The 25594-nt window shown below is 35.1% G+C and overlaps 1 protein-coding gene across 4 annotated transcripts in view; it reads left to right on the forward strand.

Moving 5' to 3' along the window:
- The first annotated feature begins 1751 nt into the window (after positions 1–1751).
- Positions 1752–25594, forward strand: part of LOC138707912 (KN motif and ankyrin repeat domain-containing protein 1-like) — a 437992-nt gene continuing 414149 nt past the window's right edge. For all 4 annotated transcript variants that reach the window (XM_069837957.1, XM_069837958.1, XM_069837956.1 and 1 more), the window contains exon 1: positions 1752–1982. The gene's annotated coding sequence lies outside the window, so the exon portion shown is untranslated. The remainder of the gene's footprint in view (positions 1983–25594) is intronic.

Here is a 25594-nt window from a genome sequence, read left to right on the forward strand (position 1 = left end):
ACATAATAAGCCGGACCGAGTGGGTATTTAAGGTGCGCTACCGTTAGGCTACGCGGTCCGAAGGTACGTGGGTTCAAATCCCGCCTCGGGCATAGATGGATGTTCTTCGTTAATATTCCATCCTGTGATTGTTTCTATGGTGGCCCCCACGCTCTGCTAACCTCAAGCTAGGGAAAGTCCACATATACAGAGTGAATCGTAAGTAATGTCATTAATTTCAGGGAGTAATTCTTTGAGATATTTATAACAAAACCGTTTAATATAATTTTGCTCGCTTTTGCTTCCTTTTCGAGAAGAAATTCTTGTATATCAAAAATTTCATAGCGTGTTTTGGGAAAGCCATTGATTCAATTCCCAATCTGCTCAGTCGGTTTAAGAGAGCAGTGTATTATGATAATAAATTATAAAAAAAAAAAGTTACATTTGTTCAGATCAAATATCTGCACATTTAAAGGACAAAACAAAAATTCTTTCAATCATTTATTGTCATAATACACTCCTGTCTTAAACTGACCGAGCATAATGAAATTAAATCAATGGCTTTCCCAAAATACTTTATGAAATGCTTCGTATAAAACAATTTTTATCTCGAAAAGGAAGCAAAATCGAGCAGAATTGTATGAAACTTTTTGTTTGAAATATCTCAAAGAATAATTCCCTGAAGTTAATGACATTACTTATGGTTCACCGTATGTCAGTGTCTAATGAGTGTGGTCCATGGCATTGTCCTCTCTCCTGTACACATTGGTGTTTAAGTCCTGCAACAGTAGGAGATTAAACGAAAACGAAAATAATAATAATAATAATAATAATAATAATAATAATAATAATAATAATAATAATCTTAACTGGCATCCTGTTTACTGAGGAATTTGATTCTCCTCCAATCATGTGAAATAATTTTTCTCACAGTCTTTAAGTTATATTTCAGATATCTGTGTTGTAGTCAGTACAACATGCAATAATTCAAATTTATTTCTCACTTTCAAAACTGCAGCAGCCTTCCCGTCCCACGATCTTCGATAGCTGAGATTTTGAAAGGGAAACTTTGTATTCTTTAATAATAAAATTGCAATGAAAGTGAAATTAAATTCATTGCTTGTTTTCGTCTATGATATACATATAAATGCAAGGAAATTCATCTTTAGATCAGACTGAACAACTTACTTAACAATGAATTTTCATCACAGTTGAAGTCATTTTTATTTCAGATCAGGCGAATACACGACGCAAGAATGGAGTTGCATTAGAATCACGTAATATTTTATTGGGCTAGATGACTGGTCATTAGGTCAGTTCGGCGTAGGTGGGGTCGATAGGCTTGCAACTCATCCCAGGGGCCCATAATAGACCTCAGGTCGCGGTGTACAGGAATGTTCCCCTCCCGCCCTCGTAGAGAGAGAAAAAAATGGGCTAGATTTATTTACATCTCTTGCTATAAAGTTTCATCTCATTCGCGAAATAATAATTTTATTCACTTATATTGCGAGATGCATCTCACAGGCGACTTTAATCTCTGCCAGATCAAACCATCAATCTCACTCATTAGGCTACATCTCGCTTTTATCAACATCACCTAATGTGATGTGATCGTTTGTGCCAGTCTCTCTACTTGCATGCAGTATTTCTACGAGTGGGACGGAGCGTCAGGTAACACACACACAACCCTAGAGAGAATGCGAGAGCCAAGGTAGTATTTGTGTGCAACCTTGTGCTTTGGTTTGGCTTGTCACGCCTCCCTTTCCCCCACTACGTTGCGAGACTCCAGACAGAGAAAGCGGCCGACCATCTCATAGCTCAGTTGTTGTCATGATAGCGAATGCATGTACATAGTTAATGATTCTATTTTAAGTTTTAACCCTTTGTTTTTGTTGTAGAATAAGCCAAATATTTCCGTAACAAGTGTGTGTGATTTTCAATTATAATTAGACAATTTGTCAAGAGTGCGAGACGTAATGGACGGAATGTAACTTTCATTACAGGTAAGCTGTACGCATGTTTCCTTCTAACGAAAGTTTATCTTTTGTTGAATAATGAACACCTGTATCTTTTTATTTCGAGAAGTTACTTGCAACACACGACATGTAATTCAAAGCATGTGTGACGCTAGAAGTGATAACAATTATCTCACATGTTGATTATCATTAATTACTATTGAATTATAAATATGAATACAACATCCATGCTAATGTATTATTTCCTCACGAGGTTCGTGATCACAATATGACTTGGTCACTGTTTTCATGGTCCGTAAGAAAGTTTATCATAAATTGAACTCTTAGTCGAAAGATTAAGGTAGGAATTAATGATCTGCCAATTATATCATTTCTGATGGCTTTATAAATATTATAAACTAAAATTAAAATTCGTGACATGAAATTTACAGAAGTGAAGCAGGTTTAAAATTATTTTAATTTAAAAATTCTTATTATTGTAGATGAAAATTGTTTGAATGAGATCATAATCTCGGACAAGAATTATATAGGTCCGTTATAACAACGCACCTGTTGAACATCAGGTGATATCATTGGGTGCGCCGAAGCAAATTGCGTACCATGAGCTCAACAAATTCATGCGGCATGTAGCAGATGATTTTCCACCTACGTATAATACTCTTAGAAGGTAATTTATATTTAGTTATTACATAAGTGTAAATGCGTCTAAAGAGCAAAGTCAGTGTTGCAATGTAATTTGTTAGTACTGTGTACTAGAAGTTTTAATATTAATTTAAAAACCATAAAAAAAAGCTTCCGTAATTTATTCACGCTGATGTAATTGAAAGCATGGAAGTTATTTACATTTGTCAATATGGATTTCTATTCTAGATAGAGAATATTGAGATAGACCTACTTCTTTGTTTATAATGTATGCAAATTTGAAATAAATTTATGCACTATGATGGTAGCTAAACATTTCTCATTCTATTTTCAATTTTTAACTAGCTATAAATTTCAACTGTATATGAATGTATAAATATTTTCTACAGCATTTCATTGAAAAGAATAAAGATGCATTAACATAACATCTCTCAAAAACAATTACTTTATTTTTGTGCATGTAAGGAAGTTGTAAAATAAATAAGCTACTTACAAAGAAGTAATTGGGGGTCAATTCCTAATTGTTGCGGACAAAACATTTCCAAAATATCATGTTACTGTCATCTTGTTTCAAATTGTAAATCAGTTTTAATATCGTGTTTTATAACCAGTGATGTAGGCCTACAGCAACCCTAAACAAAAAAGTGCCCTGGCTGTGGGATTTAGGTAGTACCGGCAGTAGTTGTTTTCGTCGTCGCCGTCGCCGTCTTTATCATCATCATCATCATCATCATCATCATCATCATCATCATCATCATCATCATACCGGTAACGGAATGTCAGGCGAAAATACATAGTTTCGAATGTAGATACAGAGGCTGTTAGGTTTACGAAGTAGACCTCACTTTATTGTTCAAATAAGAATAAAATTTGACGATAATATGAAAATCAGAAAAGTGCCCTGGCGCCGCATGGCCTCGAAAAATAGTACCTTGGCGCCGCCAGGACCCGCCAGGCCTGAAATACACCCCCGGTTGTAACTCCCAAAATTCTAATAAAGACGTAGAACACTAACTGCATTATTTTTTAAATTTTTGTTTATTTAACGACTATGTATCAAATACAGTATTGTGCAAATTAGAGCCTTTGTAATTTGTGATAGCGACAGGGTATGTGGTGAGATGAGGCTGAGGATTTGCCATTGATTACTTAACATTTGTCTTACAATTGAGGAGAACCTCGGAAAAAACCTACATCAAGTAGCCCGAGCGAGAATCGAACCAACAACGCCCACGAGAGCCCCGGGTTAAGGCTGGTCCACAACAAACAGGGGACGGAAACGGAAACGTGAACGAGAACGGAAATATTGTTAAAATAAATGTGTTTAAATGTGAGCATTGACAATTAACTATTGTGATTGCTCACATTTAAATACATTTATTTTAACATTATTTTCGTTCTCGTTCTTGTTGTCGTTTCTGTTCCCGGCATATTGTGAATCAACCTTTAGCATGCAAAGGCGCTACCGCCTGAGCTACGCCTTTTGGCCTTCAGTTAAATTAGATTTCATATATTAAATCTTACGATAAATATAATAGTAGCTATGGATATGGATAGAGCAAAATTAAAGCTCTCTTTATGGAGTATCCGTTTACAATAATAAATTTCTGTATTGTCTCTTGTAGAATCGTAAAGGCTAGATCTTTGTAATCATACGTAAATCTAACATTCAGATGATGTACTCTACCAGCTAAAGGTATATGAAGTGAATTAAATTCAAAATCTTTTGAGACTCAAAAAATAATTGAAACAATATCACAGTATTTTAAACATGTTTTATACTGGCACTAATGCTCATCATGTGTGAAGAGCGTTAGAAATAAGGTGCACAATGATCTAATTCAACAAAAACTGTATATGATCATAGATACGCCTATACAGAAAACTGAAAATTACAACAATAGGCCTAACTGGTTTGTTTTCAGCTGTTTCGATATAGACAAACGCAAACATAGTGTTGATGCAGGCGATACACGTGCCAGTTGGTTTCCCTCCCACGACAATCTCTCGGGTGTTGAAAAGCGATCTATAAATTTTTCCGTTCATTTCGTCCTTATCTCTTGGGCTTGTATGTTAATGTACTGTACTTGCCTGAACGCTCTGTCTGCCTCTACATGGACAAGAACTTTCGTCCGCCCCCATCATAAACACACATGCAGTACAATTTTAAAATGTAGCTGTGTTGCTGTGGCAGAAATAGTCTGTGTTGTTCCTGAGTAGTTTTACAAATTCTCACTAAGACTCCATTTAATGTCGAGTTTCATACTGGAAAAAATTGAATTCTGCAGTTACCATGAAGGGATAGGTATGAAAATAGCCTCATACAATATTAACCTGTTACGTAGAAGCTCAATTTCCGCCAGTTTTATTCCACATTAAATTCATATAATGCAATTTCCTTTAGTTTTCGTATCAAAACTGTACAATTTGACATCTTGTAATTATAGTATAACCTACAATTGAAATTGACAGGGTATAAAATCTATAGTTTTCTTTTCTTTCGCCCTATGTAAGAACAATACCTCATTTTTTCTTTAGTCTCATCTTCAACTGTCACTTCATTGTTTTTGTTATTTTCTTTTTTTTCACTCCTCATTCCTTCTTTAGTCTCATCTTCAACTGTCACTTCATTTTTTTTGTTATTTTCTTTTTTTTTGTTTTTTTTCCTCCTTATCTTACCTGTTAGATCTGTATATACATTTTCTCTTTTATTTCTGTTACTTCTTCATCTGTTTTCTCACTTTCCTTCCTTTTCTCTATACAATCTTTCCTACTTCTTCTTTTTTCCACTTCTCTTTCATTATTTCCACCTCTGCTTTTCGTTATGTCTTTCCATCCTGGACAGTTTTGACGCCTTTAATGAATCTTTTATTATATTTTATGTAACCTAGGTCTAGTGGACTTCACAATTGTTTCCTCAAATTAAGTCTTTATTCTGAGCCTATCATCTTTCTAGCAATAATAGAAATTTGGTAGCACGTTAAACGAAACTAAGAAACCGAATTAGGGAATCTTTGAGTTGGTAGCTTCGTAAATATCACTCTTTCAACGGTCGATACTTTCATGCTTTGTTAAATTTTATAATTCAGGACAGCCTACGAGTTAAAGGTTGTATGTAAAATTATTTTACTGAAACTTTCTTTTCGAGTGGTATGTCTATATGTCTACTTCTTGTACTACAGTTAGTGCAGTGAATAAAATTCTGAATTCCTAGTGAATGAAATTAAATGTATTTCAATTCGGGGGTTACATACTGGCATAAATCATGTCAACTGATGCCCACAGGCGCAAGCGTGCGCTTTAGAACTCAGGAGAGCCTGAGCGCTTTACAGCGGAAAGGAAAGAGACAGACGAGAGAGGTAGCTGCCGCTTAGTCGAGCTATATACAGGGATGGCCAGCACTGGCCCAATGGATAAAGAGAAAAGAACTTATTAAAACTGTATTCATGTTAACTTTAGATTTGTCAGAGAAGCATAACTGCATTATAAAGAATGTAAATTTCAATTTTAATGTTCAATTTTCACAAACTTGCTTTTTATTCAAAAGGAATATTTTCTCAACTTTTTTTTACAGAAAAGTGAAATTTTCAGATATGTTTATTTATATGTAGCTTACAGGTACTGAAACGATGTTTTCGTAAATATAATACATCGCAAATACGTATTAGCTACTGAAAATAGTGTATTGAAATTTTTGAAAATATTCGCATGGAAAATGTTTATAAGGAAATGAATTAACAAAGCAACTACTGTTACATCATAAACAAAACATATTTGCCCATGAATTGTAAAAACGTCTCTATAGCTTCAGCAGATTTTGAAAAAATAATTTAATATTCTGAAGAAAAGGAAGTTGCGTACCAATATCATCTTAAAAGCATAATGCGATAAGAATTTTGATATGTAATATTAGTTAGGTCTACAGTTAAAACATATACTTAGGGAACTTTCTTTTGTACTATATTGTTTTGATTACTCTATTGATTACTTTTATAAGGCTAAAGATACCATCAATATCAATATCAATTTCATCTTACCATGTCATATTCAATCTCTTTCTTTGGGATATCACTTTCTTTATGAATGATGTTTCATTCACTTAGTAGAGTATAGTTGTACTACATTTTAACTCTTTATTATGTTATTAACGTTTAAAATACACTGCAATATTAAGAAACTGGTGTTAGTACTTTTGTTTTACAGATAATATCGATAATATCAAACAGAAAGATGTCATAAAAATAACAACATAAAATTTCACATTCCGTTTGAAGTTTGTACACCACTGTTTTCTTAATCCAACAGGCTGCATTAAAGTAAATCTAAATAATTAAAGTAGATATAATTTGTCAACGAAATTTTGTAGCCTACATATCAAATTATTTATATGTGAAATTAATAATTAAATATATTAACTTAATCACAAATCAATTAGGCCTAATTTCGTATCAACATAATTACGTATCACATTAATTGCGTGCCAAAATATTGCGTATAAAATTATGTGCGTATAAAAATAGCTGCGTATGAAATTAATTGCGTATTAACTTAGTCTATATATTAACGTGCAAACGTAATTACTTACATATTAACTTAATTAGCTAATTCACATGTCAAATTAATTTTAAATTTCCTTAGGGAAGACCAGCTCTCAAAAGTCACTGCAGACAGCTGAGTCCAATTCTTTACAGGCCTATACTTACTAACTTACAAATGGCTTTTAAGGAACCCGAAGGTTCATTGCCGCCCTCACATAAGCCCGCCATCGGTCCCTGTCCTGTGCAAGATTAATCCAGTCTCTATCATCACACCCCACCTCCCTCAAATCCATTTTAATATTATCCTCCCATCTACGTCTCGGCCTCCCTAAAGGTCTTTTTCCCTCCGATCTCCCAACTAACACTCTACATGCATTTCTGGATTCGCCCATACGTGCTACATGCCCTGCCCATCTTAAACGTCTGGATTTTAAGTTCCTAATTATGTTATATGAAGAATACAATGCGTGCAGTTCTGTGTTGTGTAACTTTCTCCATTCTCCTGTAACTTCATCCCTCTTAGCCCCAAATATTTTCCTAAGCACCTTATTCTCAAACACCCTTAACCTATGTTCCTCTCTCAGAGTGAGAGTCCAAGTTTCACAATCATACAGAAGAACCGGTAATATAACTGTTTTATAAATTCTAACTTTCAGATTTTTGGACAGCAGACTGGATGATAAGAGCTTCTCAACCGAATAATAACACGCATTTCCCATATTTATTCTGCGTTTAATTTCCTCCCGAGTGTCATTTGTATTTGTTACTGTTGCTCCAAGATATTTGAATTTTTCCACCTCTTCGAAGGATAAATCTCCAATTTTTATATTTCCATTTCGTACAATATTCTGGTCACGAGACATAATCATATACTTCGTCTTTTCAGGATTTACTTCCAAACCGATCGCTTTACTTGCTTCAAGTAAAATTTCTGTGTTTTCCCTAATCGTTTCTGTATTTTCTCCTAACATATTCACGTCATCTGCATAGACAAGAAGCTGATGTAACCCGTTCAATTCCAAACCCTGCCTGTTATCCTGAACTTTCCTAATGACATGTTCTAGAGCGAAGCTAAAAAGTAAAGGTGATAGTGCATCTCCCTGCTTTAGCCCGCAGTGAATTGGAAAAGCATCAGATACAAACTGACCTATACAGACTCTGCTGTATGTTTCACTGAGACATTTTAATTAATCGAACTAATTTCTTGGGAATACCAAATTCAATAAGAATATCATATAATACTTCCCTCTTAACAGAGTCATTTGCCTTTTTGAAATCTAGAATAACTGATGTACTGTACCCTTATACTCCCATTTTTTCTCCATTATCTGTCGAATACAAAAAATCTGATCAGTAGTCGATCTATTACGCCGAAAACCGCACTGATGATCCGCAATAATTTCATCTACGTACGGAGTTAATCTTCTCAAAAGGATATTGAACAAAATTTTGTACGACGTCAACAAAAGTGATATTCCTCGAAAGTTACCACAGTTGGTTTTGTCCCCTTTTTTAAAATAGGTACAATTATGGACTCCTTCCATTGTTCTGGTACAATTTCCTTTTCCCAAATAGCAAGTACAAGTTTATAAATTTCGCTATATAATGCACTTCCACCCTCTTGTATTAATTCTACTGGAATTTGATCGATACCTGGAGACTTGTACTTTTTCAGATTTTCTATCGCAATTTCGACTTCTGAAAGTGTGGGTTCGGGTATGAATGGCTCAGCAGTTTGTATTTCAATTTCGTCCCGATCATTTCTATTTGGCCTATGTACATTTAGTAGTTGCGCAAAATAGTTTTTCCATCTGTTTAGGATTGATGGAGAGTCTGCAAGCATGTCATCATTCTCATCCTTGATCACGTTTACCCTTGGCTGATATCCGTTCTCAAATTCCTTTATACCCTTATATAAATCTCGAATGTTTTTATTCTTACTATTTGTTTCTACCTCATTCAGTTTTTCCTTCAAGTAACCTATCTTTTTATTCCTAAGTGTACGACTTGCTTCCCTCTTTCATTGAAATAATTATCTCTCTTCTCAACTGGATCCTGTAAGAATTTCAATTTTGACTGTTTCCTTCTTTCTACTACCATGCAACAATCTTCATCAAACCACGGTTTCTTTTTCTTAGTTTCATAATAACCTATGCTCTGCTCAGCTGCAATTTTGATACTATCTCTGATATTTTCCCACACGCTATTAACATCTAATTTTTTCTCAACTTCGTCGGAACTTTCTAAAGTGGTAAAGCTATTCGAAATTTCGACCTGATAATTTTGCTTAGCTTCCTCGTCCTTTAATTTCAAAATATTGAATTTAGTAATATTAATTTGTTGCTCTACTCGCTTGGCTACTGATAATCTTTCTCTTAATTCTCCAATCACCAAATAATGGTCAGAATTACAGTCTGCACCCCTGAAAGTTCGAATATCTACTATACTAGTATGTCTCCGTTTATCTATCAAGATGTGATCTATTTGGTTGTGTGTTAATCCATCTGGTGAAGTCCAAGTATATTTATGTATATCCTTATGGGATAATGTACTTTTGACAATTAAATTTTTCGATGTGGCAAAGTTGACTAATCTAACTCCATTGTCACTACTAATTGCGTGTAGGCTCTCTTTTCCAATAGTTGGTCTAAAAATATCCTCCCGTCCTACTTTAGCGTTGAAATCCCCCAATAAAATTTTCATGTGATATCTAGGGAACTGATCAAAAGAATGTTCCAATTCCTCATAGAAACTATCCTTTATATGGTCGTCTTTCTCTTCTGTAGGGGCGTGAGCATTTATAACTATGATGTCGCACCATCTACCCTTAAGTATTAAATATGATAACCTTCACTGATAAATTGGACCTTTTTTACTGCTGATTTTATTCTTTTATGAACAAAGAATCCTGTTCCTAATTGGTGATTATTGTTTTCTTCCCCATAATACAAGTAATCTCCTATTTGTGATATGCCATTCCCATCTAACCTAACCTCTTGTACTTCCACGAAATCTATTCTATATCTAGCTAGTTCTTTTGCTACTAATGTTACCCCTCCTGTTCTATAAAGACTAGTTACGTTCCAAGTGCCAAATCTCAAAACCTTATTCCTTTGCTGTGGTCGTGCCAGAGAATCAGTCCTATTCCGAGACTTATTGTAGAGATTCGTAACAAGCTGTTTTTTACGGTGATGGGTTGTTAGCCCTTCGCCCAACCCCCAAGCTGGAGGACCACCCCTTATCGGCTGTCCACGACTGCTTATTCAATATTACGAATGAAAATTTACAGACATTTTCTCTGTTGTCTAATTTCCATTTTAAATTCATGATCATCCCTACCATAATAAGGTGGCTTTTTAATTCGTGATACTATCTACCCATGCTATTTGACCCATATACCTAATGAGGCCTTGTACAATACGCGAACCTAGCTCACCTTCCCTAGTTTCAAATATTTCCAAAGTTTGTAATAGTTTGCAATAGTTATAACATAATAATAATAATAATAATAATAATAATAATAATAATAATAATAATAGCAACTGAATAGTAATAATTCCTTCTACCGAATTACGTATTATCCATAACAATCTACATTTCGTTAAAGCCTTGCTATTTATGCGTCTTCCTAGGTTACTTGTTGACCTTTTGAATGTTAGAGGACAGCCCTCAAAAGTCGTTGTAAGTACTTGGTTCCAATTGTCTATTTTTCAATTTAGATACGAAAGGTTCCCCATGCCAGTCTTCTGGTTCCTTGTGTTAATTTTATGCCTGTGTTCTCCCCGGCCCTCGATTAAAATGTCGGTCCGAAAAGTCTACGTCCTACATCTCCTAGGTTCTTTTCTCCGAATACGCCTTTAAGTGCACAAAGTCTCGCTGTTTTACGCCTAGCAGCCAAGCCCAATTCATTTACATATTTTTCGAACCCTTTGCTCGCCCCTTTTGGCGAAATTTGCTGCTCTTTTCTGCAACCTTTCCAGAGCGTCTATTTGATATTTTTCATATGGATCCCAGCAAACCGTTCCATATTCCATAATCAGATAGACGAGTGATGTACAGTATGTAACAGTCATGTTCGTACAGTAATATTGTTATTAAAAATACATACTGTTATTAACGAAAATGAAATTTTTTTAATGAGTTAAATTAAAATATAAAAAAAAAACAATTATCTTCTTTTCAGGATATAAAATAAGCTTTATCAAAATTTTCAAATCAGTATAAATAAACATACAAAATAAAAAAGTGCACATTTTATGCAACTTTTCTCTTCGTACGTCTAATCCGTTTGTACGTTTCAAAGTCTTAATTGCCAACTATTACACAAAATTAATATCTTGTAACATATCCTTTGACTTTAATAATCTCCTCAAATTTTCTTTTCTTTGAAAAGACAAGTTTCTTGCAAACCTCGGAGGTGATATTCTGCCACTATTCTTTTGAGCTCAGGAATAGATTTTACCTTAATATTTCGTACCCTCCTTTTCAAAATCGGCCACAAATGTTCGATAGAATTTAAATCCTCTGATTGAGGTGGCGTTTTGAGTTGATTGGGAACGTTCCAAATGAGCCAGGTCTTGACGATTTCGGCGGTGTGTTTAGGGTCGTTATCATGTTGAAATATATAACTACCCTGAAAGCCGATATTTTTAGCGCTTTCTTTCAAATTTGTCACAAGAATACTCTTGTACATCATTTTATCCATAATTCCACCAATGAAGTGTATGTTCCAGACTCCAGAGAAAGACATACAGGCCCATATCATGATGGAACCACCTCCGTGTTTTACAGTAGGAATAATATTTTCTTTCCTGAAGGCAGAGTTTGCCTTCCCCTACACTCTGTTGCAACCATCTGAGCCGAAAAGATTTATCTTCGTCTTGTCGGACCTGTTACACGATCAAGATCCCTATAGTCCTCCTTTTAGAAACAAGTTTGTTTGCAAATAGGAGACTTTTTATTCTATTTGATTCACTAATAAAAGATTTCTTACGTGGAATACTGCCATGACATCCGTGTTTTCACAATACACGACGAATGGTCTGGTTAGACATTTCTTTTCCTATAGTGTCTTGTACTTGCGAACACTTCACCTGGGGTCACGTCGAATTTCTCGTACAATGTATCTTTCGTCCCTTTCATTTAATTTTCTTTCTTTTGGGTTTCGCCTCAAATTCTTCCAAGACCTTTCATATTTAAATCTGTTTACAATATGCTCAACTTTTGAATGTGTATGTCCAACAATTTTACATTTTTTTCCCTTAAAGACTTGGCTGTAAGGGCAAGTTGAACAATCACTTTCTTCAGATCTTTTGAAAGCTGCTTTCGCTTCGCCATTTAGTACAGTACTGTCTTGCTTGCAAGGTAAAAATATAAACAATGGACGCCACCACTCAGCAATAGCAAGCACGAAGCGGTTAGCGTATTTTGAAAGGGTGAGATAATGCAATACGTATAAGTGTACGAACAGAAAAGTTGCAGATCGAACACAACGAATAATGGAGATTTCTTTTTAATACAACAACAAATGTTTTAAAGATAGATTATAATTAAATCTAACAGCGAATATATTAGTAAAGTGCACACAGTTGTATACGTGAAGAAGAAAATAAAACTATTATCTTATTTGACAGCTAAAACGGACGTTATCACAAAAATAATGGCTGTACGAACAAGACTTATATACTGTATATGTTGTCTCTTTAAAACTGTCGCTTCTTTTCCTAATTAATCTCATGATAAAGTGTGAAGATTTCCAAATATTCCTCGTTACATGGTTTATTTGACCTTCCCACCTAGGGTTATCACATATTTACTCCAAAGTATTTGCAATTTTTTTAAGAAGGACTACTACTCATTTAATCCTGTAAATGTTACTGTATGCTTCTCTCTGTTTACTAAATGATAGAGTTATATTTTTACCCCTGTTTATTTTAATGTTGTTTACTCTAGCCAATTTAGTGAATTCATTGAGATTTCTTTGTTATATCTTCACATCAGTTCCGTCGCTTATTTTTCTGTATAATATTCAGTCTTCGGCAGAGTTTTGTTTGAGACATCAAATTGTTAGGCAAGTCGTTTGTGGAGATTAGAAATAGTAACGGTCCGATCACTGATTCTTGTGGAACCCCCAATGTTACGTAACCCAACCCATAGATAACATAGATAAGGCCTAACTATAAATCTTATATATAAAATCAATGTGGCTACAGTATGTATGTACTCTATACAAATCTACACGCTTTGGCCGATATTTGCCAAAGTTTACACATTTAAACTTCATAACCAGGAGAAGAACATAGGCTACATTAAAATAGGACAGATGGACGTTAAATTATTGAAGACAATAACAATTAGAAAGAAATACGTTCAAGCATGCATATATAATATAAATTGGACGTCATCCAATCACGAATAAGAAGCGCTGTGACGCTCTTCTTTTGTTTTAACTCTTCTTCCATTGTAAATGCGGCAATATTGCTGCTGAAATAATAAACAAAATAACATTAAATTAAAATTACCTAAATGAGGGACGATTTATTGATTTAATGTGTCATGTGACATGAATATACAATAGGCCTATAATATGACATAAAACACAGTTTTGTTTAATATTTATAAATTCAAAATTAAACATAATAGGCAGCAAACATGAAAGCATTCATAACACGTAAATTCAACTACTCTAGTACATAGTTCTCTGTAGCGTAGTGGTAAAGTCAAAGACTTTGGTGTAGGTGAACCCAGGTTCGCTGAGGTTAACTGATTTTTTATTATTATTAATATATTTACATTAATTTAGATATGTTATTTTATTTCTAATCCAACATAAAGGGGGTTTTACTACATAAATAATATATCCGTAGTATTTTATTTATGCTGTCTTAAACAAAGTTACCATAAAATTATGTGAATGTACGTACGTAAATTCACTGAAAATAACAGTGTATTAATTCTAAAATGTCTTTCAAAATATTGTTGTTCATATCCGAATATGTGTTATTGCTAAATTATATCTATTATCGTGTCGTGAATGTACATTAGTATGTATGTTAAGGGGAGGCAGAGGTGAAATTTTGAACAAGAACGGAAGAAAAAATGAAAATTTGGTTTTTTCCATTTTTATCTTTATTTTCATATTCCGATGTTAGTTTTTTTATTTTGTGCCCTTTAAAAGTATGAAATTAAAACCAAGATAACTGTATTACTTTATTATTCCCATAATAAACTAATACTTATCATTATTTATATACCTTCTCTGAACATAAAAATAAAAAAAAAATATTGAAAATTTCTTACAATATGGTGCATGGAGCATTTTATATCAAACGATATAAAGTTTTATAAAATTATTAATATTTACAGAACTATTGTACTTAGAAAGTTGAAACTTGGTATGTCCATTACTGATAACTAGACTTCGTGGAATTGCCACGAGAATCGCAAGGTTTACTGCGCACGCGGTATAGACCGTATGAGAAGGGGCCGTGCAAAGGATGGAGTATGCCTCCAATGTAAACACTGAGCAATATACTACGGTTACAATAAAACCTGTATCCTGCATTTAAGAAATATAATGAATGATCATTGAAGTAGGAAATGTCTAAACATGTAAATACACAATTATTTTATAGTGAGATATATTAACTCTTAAAATTTAATGTAAGATACTCGCATCATCCTTGAATATGTTCATTGCAGTGAAGAGTTACGTACATTTTGAGCGACTGCAAAGTAACTTCCTCCGATGGTCACTTAAACAGTTTTTATTTTTGGAAAATGTACGTTCAACATCACCCGATGTAATATGAACATATTTGAAGAACGGAAAGTCACTATTTTTTAGTACACCAACTTCAGATGTCTTGTCGTGACCCGATAGTACATCATTTATAATACGAAGTTGTGAATAGGCAGAATTTTTAGCTATAATGTTTCTCAACTTATATTTCACTTTTTCTGAAATTAGTGAATTGTTATTTTGGATAACGGTTTGTGATACTTTATCCACTATATTAAGGGGTTCTGAGAGTTGTAGTTTAGACGATTCTAACAGGATGATACGTTGGACACGATTTTAAAATTAGAATCAATAAACAGAATATCTTCCAATAGCTGTTCAGAAGGCAATGATTTTACTGCTGCAACAGCGGAACTGTCTATGCTACCCAATGCATCAATTACCTCCATTATTTTGCCGCAATGTTCTGCATAATAATTAACAGCACCCAACCACGTTCCCCAACGGGTCAAGAATGGCTGCGGGGGTAAGGGTATTCTAGGGGCAATTGTTTGGAACAGCAACACTCTCATTGTAGTATGTTTGATAGAATTCTTGTCTGCACTGAACAAATGTTAAGCTTTGACTATTCCAACCACAGTAATGCAAAAACAAGTGCTTACATAGGTATACATTAGCTGTAGCTGCTCTATCTATTTGGACCGGTCACAACTCTTAACATGAACTGCTTATACTACGAGACCGGTCGGTCTCTCACCTCCTCTATACTACCTTACATCGGCAACCTGATTGCATGCTGCGTGTGGCAATTCAACGAAGTCTACTAATAACATACTTAGTATCCATGATCAATTTCAAACAAATCGGATACATTTTGTGGATTTTGAAATATTCACCTCTGCCTCCCCTTAAGCCTACTGGAAAGAACAATCTGTTAATTTTTAAAATAGTCTACACTTCTCTCAAATTATTGTTCAAGTCCAAAAATAATTTATTTCCAGATTATACTGTGTTCTGTACATAAAAAAATTACATAATTAATATACAGTATTATATATTTGTAAGACGTCATTTTTCAAGTCATATTAAAAAAAAACGGGTATGACATAAGCGGACAAATGGTACAAAATTCTCCAATCCTATTATACATATTTTTATTTACATATTGATTCTTTGATACGACCGATAAAGAGGTAAATTTAACTCACTATGATACCCCAAGGGGTTCAGACTGGGAAGAAGAGAATTCCCTATTTACCGTCAATTGTCTTTAAACGTCAAGCGAAAGCACACGTAGACAGGAAATTACATTAAATTTGTGTCAGCACAGCTTTAGATCGATGTAGAACATTGCGTCTATGCTAAACGGATGTAAAGGGCCCAAGGGGATGTTTTTGTCTAGCTAATCTACAAGACAAACCTAATTAAAAACAAAAAAGAGTAAGACATTGATGACATCTTTTATTTTCGGTGCCTGATCTTCATCTGTTTTAAACTGTGTTAATCTTTGTAAGCGTTTTGGCTAAGAAGGTCATTAATGTAGGCCTAAGTGACGCTATGTAAGGATTCATCTTTAGGGACGAGGGAAGTTTAGTAAGGACAGTAATTCATTTTGGTTTTCTATAGTTGAGCTGCCGAGATCTCCTTAAGTCCTTGACATAAGGCATAGTCTTCCTACCCCTCCTTCAACATAATCCCTGTGCTTGGTGCTGCAAATGTTCGAATTAAAACAATGCTGTCTTTATTATAGAGAGACCTACTGCCTATCGACCATGTAATAAAATGAACCCGACACAATATGAAATTTAACTAGTTGTGAAACATATTGAAAAAGTTGTTTTGACAGTCGTGCAGTGCAGATGTTAAATATTGTGCATTGTCGATTTTAAGCTTATTTTAAGAGTGGTATTCACACGTTCGTTAGTTTGAGTTCAGACTTTACTGTGTAACTTTCGTTTAATGTTGTGTGCATTTGACGGTTCATAATAATAATAATAATAATAATAATAATAATAATAATAATAATAATAATAATAATAATACACAACGTTTAAAATAGTGATAATGTAAATTGTATACAATTTTAATAATGACTCCCTTGATAAAATCCTGCATACTCACTGCAGTGAGTTGACAAAGATAAATCAAACGTAAAAGTAAGCCTTATAAAACACCAATAAAAGTTTATGTAAACAAATGTATACAACCAGTTAACATAGATACATTAAAAGTAAAATTAAGCCTAACTATATAGCCCAAATAAAAGTATACGTAAACAAATATAAACAACCAATTACTGTAACATAGAAAACTGAACATAAAATTAAGCCTAATTGTAAATAAAGCTGAAATAGAAATATACCTAAACGAAAGTAAACAATCAATTAACATAGATAAATTAAACATAAAAATAAGCCTAACTATATAGCCCAAATAAAAGTATACGTAAACAAATGTAAACAACCAGTTACTGTAACATAGAAAACTGAACGTAAAATTAAGCCTAATTATAAATAAACCTAAATGAAGCATACCTAAACGAAAGTAAACAACCAGTTAACAAAGATAAATTAAACGTAAAAGTAAGTCTAACTATAAAGCCTAAATAAAAGTATAACGCTACGTAAACAAATGTAAACAACCAGTTAACGCAGATAAATTAAGAGGAGTCATCAAGACCCAAAAAATGAAAGAAATTAACATTTTTATTTTTTTACACTCTATGAAAGTATGATTCACCCTGCTTGAATTGTTTTTTTTTTTTTTTTGTTTATTACAATATTCGAATATTTACTATTTTAAATATATTTTAAAAAATATTAGTGTAGAGACAAAATTTTCACAAAAAAAAATTATCCCGGGAACTAATTATCTTGGAAGACTGTGGTTTGGCTTGTATTGTAGTAAAACTAATGCTTCACAAAGGCTGTGTTTCGAGATCTTGCCCATTCTGGCTTACTAAAAAAAATGTTTGAGAGGAAGAGCTCAGAATACTAATGAATCGTTCAATACCGTTGTTTTGTATCTTGTCCAAAAAAATGTGTTTGTTGGTATGTCATCGTTGGAATTAGGTGTACTAGATGCTGTACTCGAATTTAATGATGGTTACACTGCAAGAATGCAGGTGTTGAAGGATCTACGTAGGTATTCAAATAGGATATAATATTCGAAAAACATGGCAAAGTTGGACACATTGCGAATGAGGTAGCGGTAACAAACACAACCAAAGAGGCAAGATCCAGGAGAATGAGGGGAGTATTAGGTGAGCAGGACAGAGAAGAAGATGAAGACTACCAATCAGCAGGATTTTTAAAAAATTTTTCTGTAATAGGCTAACTTTTGTGGAAATTTTTATTTTAAATGTGATTTACTTAAGATTACATTTTTTCAACTAAATGACCCGTTTTCTCACAAATTACTAGGTCTATCTATAATGAAATTTTTACCATACATTTCAGACAACACTGTGATGATGTGGATTTCCTTCTATTTGGCTTTCTGTAGGCTTAATAGTGTATTAAGAAATAGTGAAATACAGTATGTAGTTTTTTATATTGTAGAGGTTTATAAAAAATCATATCATTTTTTATATAACATATTTTATCAGCAAAACGAATCAGTGCACTCAGAAGGAGTACTGCATGCACGCCGACGTAAGTTACAGCTATGATTAAAACCATTGGTCAAGTACTCGTATCATGGGGGGGGGTCATAGTTTTTCCACTCACTGTTATCCAAACACTTATAGATCCCAATCGTAAACTCGTGGCACCAAACTGCGAGAGCCTCAGAAAGAAGCTGTGCGCGTCCGTTTCCAAGCGACTGCTTACTCATTGTGCGTACTGTTCAAACACCCCTCCCCCAATAAGACTCTTGGGCGAGTCCATGTAAGTGGATGCCAGTTCATCTTTCGCGCAGATGCCACGAGTTTGGATTCGGCTCTACAGTGTTAGAAAACAGTTTTGTCGTACAGATACTTTATAATTCCCAGAAACGAGGCAGTGCGCATAATCAGAGGACGAGCGACCTGGTTCACAAGTCAGAGACTAGTTGAGGTAATAAAATTAGTATTGTTTCGTTGTATGTCTGATCATGCGCACTGCCTCCTTTCTTGGAATCATAATCTGTGCGACGAAACTTCTTTATAAGACTGTACTTAACACAATGCTGTCTTCCCTTTCCACTTTTCCACTCACAGTAAAGTAAACTAGAATGTATTTATTGATTCCAAGAGTAGAAGAACTTTGAAAGATGAAACATACATAATAAGTTTGTCTTTTTTTCTTTAAAAATTAAATTTTAAAGCATTTTTTTATTCGCCTGAAAATTTACAGATAAGAGGTATCACTTCTTAGCCATCGATATATTAAATTTTGTTTCTTACTTTTCATTATTTGAAGTTGCGTCGTGCATCTGTATCAACTGACATATTAATCTCACCGACACATATATGAACGGATACACATGCTCATCCCGTGACTTTATCTAATCATTTCATATTATTCGACTTTATCTTATTGCATTTCGTGTTTATATAAGGATGTTTTTATTAATTGTAAACATTTCCTGTGAGTTTCATAGTCATCAGTATGACAAACTTAAGTAGTTTTTTTGCTTAATTTTTTTTAAATAAGCGCGTTTCATTATTTAATGTTACTTTTGTGATACCATATAAAGAGTGCCTATATGTTACATTCTACTTACGTTATTATTCACTAATAAAATGCAGGTGTTCTATGCATACCATTAAGCCAATCAAACTTTCACATTTCATTATCAGTGCAGTGAGTTCAATGTTGCCTGAAGAATCATGTCATCATCAAATGAAATATCTACTATGGACCTGAAACTCCATAGTCTTTTACGTTTTTCATATTTCATGCCACTACCACAAACTTTAATCACTTATAGAATTAAGGAAATGGAATAAAATTATAAATAGAACATAAGGCGATGTGCACTTCTGGTAGTCATTAGTAGAGCTCGGAGATTTAGGCACTTAAAACTAGTAGGCAAGGGCTTCGTCAGGTGAAAGGGGAGGGCAACTGCCCCCGTAGACAAATTAATGATGAAAAAATAAAAGGAAAACAAAAATTGAGAACTTACGAGAACAAAAAAAGTTTATAACTAAAAATCTGTTCGTTATTATATCAAAGAAAGTAAAGTATGCTGGACTACTGGAACATACAGTACGATTATTTAGTCCTGACAGTCCCGGGGATTTGCGCCTGGGTCAGGCGAGTCCATTTAGTTTCGCCAAGGGGTGTTTGGTTTAGTCTCTCGCTTGCCGTCGTCGGTGCGATCGGATGTCATGCGTGCGGTAGAGGGGTATGTTTCTAGTACAATTAAGATGCACTGCATTCTTTTACCGACCGCTCGCCGTTATCTCTACTCCGGAGCTCTCCCCACTATCCCTATTACTTCCCCTTTTTCGCGTCGCTGAGCTGTCAGGACTAAATAAGCGGTCTGTGCGATTAAACTCTGGAATACTCTGGAAAACCGGACCACAAACGAAGTATATGGAACACTTCTAGAAGTGTGTATGACGTGCGTGATGTAGCCCCACCCACGATACCTGATTGGCCAAGGAGTTGACCAATAAAACGGTACGACAGGACGTGTTTTAACTAATCATGGTTGTTTATCGCTATAATTTTATCATTTCCCTAGCATTTGTTTGATTTATCACTTCTCTAGCATTTCTTTCTTTGTTTGTCAACATTTCAAAATGCAAATTCTTTACGGTACTATAAAATATGCTGTCCACACCTGTGGAGTAACGGTCAGCGCGTCTGGCCGTGAAACCAGGTGGCCCGGATTCGAATCCCGGTCGGAGCAAGTTACCTGGTTGAGGTTTTTTCCGGGGGTTTTCCCTCAACCCAATACGAGCAAATGCTTGGTAACTTTCGGTGCTGAACCTCGGACTCATTTCACCGGCATTATCACCCTCATTTTCATGCAGACGCTAAATAACCTGAGATGTTGATACAGCGTCGTAAAATAACCCAATGAAATTTATATATATATATATATATATATATATATATATATATATATATATATATGTAATATAAAATATGCTTTGCGATCACCATTTGTTTCCCGCATAGATAGTCATCTGAAAGTGGCGGCTCCGTTCAAACGTTTTGGTGGAGCTAATATTAGTGAAATAGAATTTTAGTAAGTCAATTAATACCTATTTTATTGAATTAAAGTACTTTATTTCTTCTAATCTTTACATACGTTCTTCTGTTTTTATCACCTCCCTACCATTTGTTTCTTTGTTTGCCAACATTTCAAACTGCAAATTATTTACGGTACAGGGTTCTGGTCTCTTTGATAATAACACCTGTCACGAAATATAAAGATGTGCATGAGGTTTATATAGGACATACAAACACTCACTGGTATAATACCGTTGTTAAAGCTGCACGATTGTTCCTACAGGAAGTGCTGGTAAACATCCAAATTTACCAGTTTTCTAAGAAAATCGTAGAAGAAAATAAAAACTTAATATCTTCAATAATTTCATGTGTGACATTTTCTGGTACGTACGATTCACCGCTTCGGAGTAAGCATCATGACGAGGGAGTGCTGAAAGATTTATGCAGTTTACGAATAGGTGCGGGAGACCAATCATTGAAAAAACATGTTCAACATCGGAAGAAAAATGCCACATACCAATCAGTTCAGATTCAGAATGAAATCATTCTTTATGTAGTACTACTACAAAGGAGAGCATCGTCAGTAGGGTGACAGAAGCATGCGCGTATAGCCTACTAGCAGATGAAACCACCGATATTTCGGGAAAGGAGTAGTTATCCATAGGGTTGCGGTATTTCAACACAGAGGCCGATGAAATCAAAGAGAAACTTGTTGGCATTGTTGAACTGGAAGCGCTTATCTCGAAAATCATTGCTAAAGCCATTGACGATTTTGTCATAAGCGAAGAAATGGATCCCGAGAAATGCGTTGGCTTGGGTTTAATGACTGGCTGAGAAGGTGGAGTCCAAGCAATATTGCGGGAAACGTATCAAAACGCATTGACCTTTCATTGATCTTCACACAAACTAAATCTGGTCGTAAATAATTTGAACACAATACCTGAAATCGTCTACACCTGTGGAGTAACGGTTACGCGTCTGGCCCGGGTTCGATTCCCGGCCGAGTCATGTTACCTGGTTGAGGTTTTTCCTGGGTTTTCCTTCAATCCAATATGAACAAATGCTGGGTAACTATCTTTGCTGGACTCCGGGCTCATTGCATCGGAATTATCACCTTCATTTCATTCAGACGCTAAATAATCTGAGATGTTGATATAGCGTCGTAAAATAAGCCAATTAAAAATACCTGAAATCCGCAATACTGCAGGAACAATAAAGGACAATATTACGTTTTGTCACGAGGCTGTAATGAGAAGAAAATTGATACCAAACATCCCACGCCTATGCGAGACCAAATGACCTGAAGAACACAAGTGCATGAGAATGTTTAAGGAGCACATCTTACAAATAATGCGGGCGTTAGAAATTATTTCCATTGAAGTAAATGCAGCCACAAGAAAAAAACGCCTATCAGTTGCATTCAGCGGCTTGTACGAGGACTATTCACAAAGTAACTTCCGTTTATTTTTTCCAAACCTATGAATGGCGTTACAGAATTGGGTTACAATACGTTTGAAGGTATACACAATCTAGTTTATTTTTTCACATAGTTTCCAGTCACATTGAGACACTTGTCGTAGTGTTTGACGAGCTTTGAAATTCTGCAATCGTAGAATTCGGCCGCCTGCGACTGAAGCCAACCTACGACGCTGGTTTTCAACTCTTCATCATCGTCAGAGTGCTTCGAGCCAAGCCACGTTTTTATGTGCATGAAGAGATGGTAATCGCTAGGCACCAAATCTGGATTTTAGGGAGGGAGATCCAATACTTCCCAGTTGAACTCTTGCAGTTTGGTCGCAGTACGACGCGCTATATGCGGCCGGGCGTTGTCATGCAAGAAAATCACCCCAGAGCTCAACATGCCACGACATTTGTTTTGAATGGCCCTCTTCAAGTTTGTTAGTGTGTTACAGTAACGCTCAGCGTTAATTGTGGCATTCCTCTCCAAGAACTCAACTGGCAAAATTCCTTTTCTGTCCCAGAAGACAGTTGCCATGAGTTTCCTCGTGAAAAGTGTTTGACGACACTTTGTGGGTTTTTTTCGGGGAGTGAGTATGGCCCCGCTGCATTGATTGAAGCTTTGTTTCTGCATTCACATACCGCACCCAAGTCTCATCTCCTGTCACAATCTGATCGAGAAAAGCATCACCTTCTCTTCTCTCATATTGTGAATTTTTCATCGTTTCATATTGTATTGTATTGCATTGCATTGTATTTAATTTTCATTTTATTAATAATATAAAAATAATTAAATAACAATTATGTCCTTATCATTACAAATGTTTCTAGTTTCTTATGTCCGCTTCTTTCCCTGTAAGCTCTATAAAATTTTAAGCTGCTCCCCCTAGCTTGAAAGCTGGCGACGCCTCTTCTAGGAGGCAAAAATGCACTAAAACATTCTAGGCTTGCTTTACGAGGGCTGAGGGAGTGGTCCGTCCGTACATTTAGGCAGGCTTTGGCTCATTGTGCGCCCTATATATACGATGATTGTCTAAGTCCGACAGGTGGCCTGGGTGACATTCGGGAATCCTACGCTGACAGGTGGGCCATCCTGTCTCAGACCCTAATAGAGTCAGGTCCCGTTTCGCGGACTAGTAGTCTGATAAATCCAAGCCCTTTCTCACCAACTGACTCTGTCAGGTAGGACATTCTGCCTCAGACTTGATGGACTCAGGTCCCGTCCGCATACGAATAGTGTTAAAAGCCCCAGGGTCCTGGCGCCCCAAGCCTTTGCTATATCAGCATCGGAAACCTGTACTACTAAGACTTCACCCCAAACTATTTTTACTGTAGCATATGAAAGATGAAGTGAAGGGAAGGTGGAGAGTGTTAGTAGAATCACAGTCTACTATATACAGTCGCGAAGCTTGAGGTGTTTTTTTTTTTTTTTTGCAAATCTCGTGATAAAGTGCTCCAAGCGGTTAGCAACTAGAAACAATAGACTTTCCATAGTCGACTTTGGACTGTGTCGTATTTCTATCGAGTGCTAGCTCGTTGCGTATTTCACATTGATGCTTGTGATATGTTCGTTATTGGTTGTAATGAAAATGTTAAATGGCTAAAATATAATAATTTGAATAATAATATGGGACAAGGAGGAAACGTTTGTAGTGCTATAAACTGTAGCAACAGTAAGAGAAAGAGGCCAGAGTTATCCTTTTTCCGATTTCCGAAAGATTCAGAAAGGTTCCTGGGTTTCCACAAGAATGCTGTGCAGAAACAAAACTCTTAATTTTGAAGTTCTTTGTGACTGTTAGAATACATTATATCCTTAAATTTCACAATGAAATGTTTCAGTCTAACCGAAAGGACATTAGATACCGGTTAAAGTTCTGTCACTTAGGCTGCTAAATTTCCAGAGAAATAAAGGTTAGGTCTAATTTTTTTTTCAGAGGATATATTTTTAATTGTAGCTATTAATTTTGTTTTATTTTTATGTGTTATTTTACTAAAGACGTAGAAAAATTAAGTTTTCTTTAATGAAATTTATTGATCACGTTTTATTTTCAATTCTGGTGGGATTATTATTGCTTAGGCCTACTTTTTTTTTCAAAGGACATGTTTTTAATTATAGCTGTTAATTTTGTTGTTATTTTTATTTGTTGCTTTACTAGAGACGTAGAAAAAGTCTGTTACAATATAATTTATTGATCACGTTTTATTTCCAATTCTGGTGTGATTATTATTGCTTAACCTCATCCCTCTTTGTTAACTACGTTAGCCTACACTAAAAGTACCGGTACACGTAAGTTACTCCATTAATTCATATTTCCATTATTATTGTTGTAAAGGGAAATGCAAATTAATATTTATTGTTTCATAGTTAATTATCGCTATAATCTTGAATGAGTGAAGCTATTATAGTAAATTTCAGTTCGTTTTGCACAAACAAAAATTATATTAACTTATTTCTTGCAGGTATCTTCGAGTTTATGGTGGAATTTAATATACGTACTTCATTAAAATAATAAATTAACTTTATGCATTTAATATTTCAATAATTGAAGGAAGGTGTTAATTTTTCCAAAAGAACACGACAACGAAAGTGTAACATATTTTGTCGTCTGCTAGGAGAGAGATCTGCGATGATGAGGCGATAGTAGCGATCCTAGTGGTGGGCAACTACCCATGTTTGCATTTTTACTACATATTGAGCTTCGCGACTGTATATAGTAGACTGTGGTAGAATGATGGAGGGAAACGGGAGTACTCCACCACAAATTCCACCACGACGTGGACGGGAATCTAACCCGGGCGGTCTGAGAGGAAGACCAACGCTCTAACACTTGAGCCACAGGCATGGCCAGCTAAAACATCCTAAATAGACATTTAAAATAGGTACAAAGTGCGAACTATTATAAAAAATATAATGGATGTAAAAGTTATAAATATATTCACATACGTTGCTGGCCACCCTACCCCATTATCTCCTAGTCTAGTTGCCTCATAAATGGTGTCTTGTTGGTATCACTTGTGAAGTTCAGACCTGTCTTCGGACAGTTGACTAAACAAGAACGTTGCTGTGCTGCATTTTAAACATGAACAGCTATGTTT

Source organism: Periplaneta americana, chromosome 10, assembly GCF_040183065.1.
Source record: "Periplaneta americana isolate PAMFEO1 chromosome 10, P.americana_PAMFEO1_priV1, whole genome shotgun sequence".
Classification (NCBI taxonomy): Eukaryota; Metazoa; Arthropoda; class Insecta; order Blattodea; family Blattidae; genus Periplaneta; species Periplaneta americana.